The following is a 4914-nucleotide window of genomic DNA, read 5'->3' as shown; positions in this document are numbered from 1 at the left end:
GCTCACCAGCTTCTAACTGAAGCAACAGGCCAAATCTATTTTCCACAGTCACCACGAATCTGTCAGACAAAGTTCTAGGCCGGTTTCTCCTGTTGCCTGTTGCCACTTTCCACCTCTCTTTACCCTTCTCCCTCCTTAACCTGTCAAGATCTCCCCTGGCCTTGTCTAACTCAGCCTGAAGGGCAGCGGCAATTTTCCCCTACTGTTTTTGATTAATTTAGCGGCTATCGTACTACCGACTCTAGTATGGGAGCTTTACATAGACAACAATCTTCGTTACGAAATAAACCTGACCATGTGATTAATACGGAAAAGTGTCTCTTATAGCCGGCTCTGTGCCCGAGATGTTCTAGGCGCTTCAGTCCGGAACCGTGCTGCTGCTACGGTCGCAGGTTCGAATCCTGCCTCGGGCATGGATGTGTGTGATGTCCTTAGGTTAGTTAGATTTAAGTAGTCCTCAGATATTAAGTCCCATAGTGTTTTGAGCCATTTGAACCATTTTTGTCTCTTACACCGGTATTAAAATTATTTAGTTAAAGAACGAAAAATGTCACTTTCAAGTCATAACAGTACAATTCGAATTAGTTTGTTTTATTGCCCCTTTAGCACGAACAAACTTCCCTGACAATGCTTTCGCTCATTCAGTCTACTTTAAGTTATGTTTGATTCACATTCACACTGAAATGACCATTGTTATATTGTGTTTCCATATTAATTAAACAGGTAATCACTGAGTACAGAAGCCTTTTCATTTACTAGAATACTTTTCTTCTACAAACCGATTACACAGTTTCAGCTTTTGATTTCACTTTTTACCAGATTCTTCTTTCACCTTATCCTTGACACGGCTGCGCATGACTTCTCTGTGTGGGAGTCCAACACCGACTCTTCTTGCTCACGCGTAGACGACGCGTGACCAGTAGCGCTGTGTCATTAATGTCATTACGCAGCAAGACAATGCTGCCTCAGAGAAAGGGCACCTTCGGCTCTGAATTTTCCAGAAGCCAGCGATAAGCAAGTTTTGCAGTATCAATACGTCACAACAGCAAAGATAGCAGTACTCCTTACACAGCTATTTCTACCAATTTTTTACGCTTACATTTTGGTGTATTCTACCACTTTTTTTACTGCTGCTTGCACTTGGCAAGTGTGACATAATTCAATGTAAAAGAGTTTCCGATTCAGTCAGTTTGTACACATGGGTGTACACACAGACGTCACTGTCTCACAATAGCAATGCGATTGTGTATAACAATATGACAGTTGAGACTGACTGTTTACCGCGGATGGCCTCCCAACTTTAGAGTAAAAATATGTAATGAATTTAATTGTCTAATTACAAGCCCAGGAGTGAACGTACTTATCAGTGTTTGACCCTGTGCTGGAATCTGTAAGTGTTAAACACTAACAAACCGTGTCTAATGTGGTGTCAGCTAACGAATATCTTACGGAATAGGTGCTTTGCGGTTTTTAACACTTTTCTGTATCTTAACTACTGGTGTACAAACAAACCATCCAGCCAATCGTGATTATTATTATAACTATGTTCTGTCTGCATATAGCTTTGATAAAGTGGACTGATTCCAACAAATACGACAAAGTATGCTATATTAAAGCAGGAGAAAAAAAATTTATTTTTACTCTAATATCTACAAGAAATCTTATTCTGGCAGTGCTATCTTTCCCATGTAAATAATCTCGTCTCTCACCATCTCAACAAGTCCTATAATAGTCAATACTTTTATCAGTCACCGACACAGTAGGGATAGCCACCCGGTGTGGCCGTGCGGTTCTAGGCACTTCAGTCTGGAACAGCGTGACCGCTACGGTCGCAGGTTCGAATCCTGCCTCGGGCATGGATGTGTGTGATGTCCTTAGGTTAGTTAGGTTTAAGTATTTCTAAGTTCTAGGGGACTGATGACCATAGATGTTAAGTCCCATAGTGCTCAGAGCCATTTCAACCATTTTTTTGAACAGTAGGGATGCATGAGTGTAGGGCCAGGCAGTGACATATTCAGAAATGTAACGTAGATGGGCACAAAGGGCAGTGCAAGACATACACTCCTGGAAATTGAAATAAGAACACCGTGAATTCATTGTCCCAGAAAGGGGAAACTTTATTGACACATTCCTGGGGTCAGATACATCACATGATCACACTGACAGAACCACAGGCACATAGACACAGGCAACAGAGCATGCACAATGTCGGCACTAGTACGGTGTATATCAACCTTTCGCAGCAATGCAGGCTGCTATTCTCCCATGGAGACGATCGTAGAGATGCTGGATGTAGTCCTGTGGAACAGCTTGCCATGCCATTTCGACCTAGCGCCTCAGTTGGACCAGCGTTCGTGCTGGACGTGCAGACCGCGTGAGACGACGCTTCATCCAGTCCCAAACATGCTCAATGGGGGACAGATCCGGAGATCTTGCTGGCCAGGGTAGTTGACTTACACCTTCTAGAGCACGTTGGGTGGCACGGGATACATGCGGACGTGCATTGTCCTGTTGGAACAGCAAGTTCCCTTGCCGGTCTAGGAATGGTAGAACGATGGGTTCGATGACGGTTTGGATGTACCGTGCACTATTCAGTGTCCCCTCGACGATCACCAGTGGTGTACGGCCAGTGTAGGAGATCGCTCCCCACACCATGATGCCGGGTGTTGGCCCTGTGTGCCTCGGTCGTATGCAGTCCTGATTGTGGCGCTCACCTGCACGGCGCCAAACACGCATACGACCATCATTGGCACCAAGGCAGAAGCGACTCTCATCGCTGAAGACGACACGTCTCCATTCGTCCCTCCATTCACGCCTGTCGCGACACCACTGGAGGCGGGCTGCACGATGTTGGGGCGTGAGCGGAAGACGGCCTAACGGTGTGCGGGACCGTAGCCCAGCTTCATGGAGACGGTTGCGAATGGTCCTCGCCGATACCCCAGGAGCAACAGTGTCCCTAATTTGTGGGAAGTGGCGGTGCGGTCCCCTACGGCACTGCGTAGGATCCTACGGTCTTGGCGTGCATCCGTGCGTCGCTGCGGTCCGGTCCCAGGTCGACGGGCACGTGCACCTTCCGCCGACCACTGGCGACAACATCGATGTACTGTGGAGACCTCACGCCCCACGTGTTGAGCAATTCGGCGGTACGTCCACCCGGCCTCCCGCATGCCCACTATACGCCCTCGCTCAAAGTCCGTCAACTGCACATACGGTTCACGTCCACGCTGTCGCGGCATGCTACCAGTGTTAAAGACTGCGATGGAGCTCCGTATGCCACGGCAAACTGGCTGACACTGACGGCGGCGGTGCACAAATGCTGCGCAGCTAGCGCCATTCGACGGCCAACACCGCGGTTCCTGGTGTGTCCGCTGTGCCGTGCGTGTGATCATTGCTTGTACAGCCCTCTCGCAGTGTCCGGAGCAAGTATGGTGGGTCTGACACACCGGTGTCAATGTGTTCTTTTTTCCATTTCCAGGAGTGTATTTCCACGTAGCAGTGGTTTCGATCTCGATGTCCCCACACTTATGCTCTCAGTACAGAGCACAGACCTAGCATTGAGGACAAACTGTCTAAGAGTCGTAGAGCCCTACAGCCATTGGCTTAGAGCAACAGCGCATGATTGATTTATAAATAATTCAGATATTTTTTAGTGCAGGCTACATTGTAATTAGCTCTTGCTCGAGTGATGTTTGTGTGAAGACCTACACTGGACATCATGTAGCTAATCATTTACGTTACGTGCATATTTTTCTCCAGACACAATAGGCAGATACACACACATTCGCACAAAGAGCTCAGTTCTTTTTGGCCAGGATATCTGCAGTTTGGAGTATCCCATATAATCTGCCTGTTTTCATATTTGACTGCCAACGAATTTTACCAGTTTCCAGATTTGGTGCCACTCAACTAACGATTGCAACGACACCATTATTCTGTACTGTCAAAGTACCTTACCGCGTCGTATATATGACGTATATGCAGTGTGTATATGGCTTAACTGTGTTGTATATGCCGGCGTAAGATGGAGCGCTTACGTAAATACGCCGGTGTAATGTGTTACGCTGGCATAATGCCGGTGTTATACCTGCACATAGGACGCAGTTATGTCAAGTTTGCGTGCGCGCTCGCGTGTGTATGTGTATGTGTGTGTGTGTGTGTGTGTGTGTGTGTGTGTGTGTGTGTGTGTGTGTGCGTGCGTGCATACTGTTATTTTTTGATATGATTGAAAAATAAATAAATAATTTATAGCGCTCACTCCGTCGTCAGGCCACGAGTAGCGTACCGGGACCATCCGACCGACGTGTCATCCTCAGTTGAGGACGCGGATAAGAGGGGCGTGGGGGTCAGCACACCACTCTCCCGGTCGTTATGATCGTATGCTTGACCGAAGCTGCTACTATTCGGTCGAGTAGCTCCTCAATTGGCATCACGAGGCTGAGTGCACCCCGAAAAATGGCAACAGCGCATGGGGGCCTGGATGGTCACCCATCCAAGTGCCGACCACGCCCGACAGTGCTTAACTTCGGTGATCTCACGGGAATTGGTGTATCCACTGCGGCAAGGCCGTTGCCAAATAATTTATAGAGAATACTTTATTTACATACATAAAACTTCAATTTACAATATGTACACATTTTAACTTCCCTTCTTGTTTTCTCTTTGCAGACCCGGACACGCACATTCACGGCAGTCGCTCGCCAAGTGGTCTTGCCTCTATATACCACGCAGACTGCCCCTCGTGTATATTTATGGCAATTCAGGGCAGGGTCGAAGCCAATAATTGCACACTGTAGCATTCTTATTATGTGACACATCCACCATCCACTTGTTTCATATTGCTTCCGAATTCCAGTACTGGATCAGGGGCTGTAACAACAATAACAAAACCTAAGTACAACGGGTGATCAAAAGATT

The 4914-nt window shown here is 47.2% G+C and overlaps 1 pseudogene; it reads right to left on the bottom strand.

Moving 5' to 3' along the window:
- Nucleotides 1-4453: 4453 nt before the first annotated feature.
- LOC126249848 (5S ribosomal RNA) lies at nt 4454-4571 on the bottom strand (annotated as a pseudogene).
- Between the last annotated feature and the right edge of the window lie 343 nt (nt 4572-4914).

This window comes from Schistocerca nitens, chromosome 3, assembly GCF_023898315.1.
Source record: "Schistocerca nitens isolate TAMUIC-IGC-003100 chromosome 3, iqSchNite1.1, whole genome shotgun sequence".
Taxonomy (NCBI): domain Eukaryota; kingdom Metazoa; phylum Arthropoda; class Insecta; order Orthoptera; family Acrididae; genus Schistocerca; species Schistocerca nitens.
This window is presented reverse-complemented; position numbering and strand designations above follow the sequence as displayed.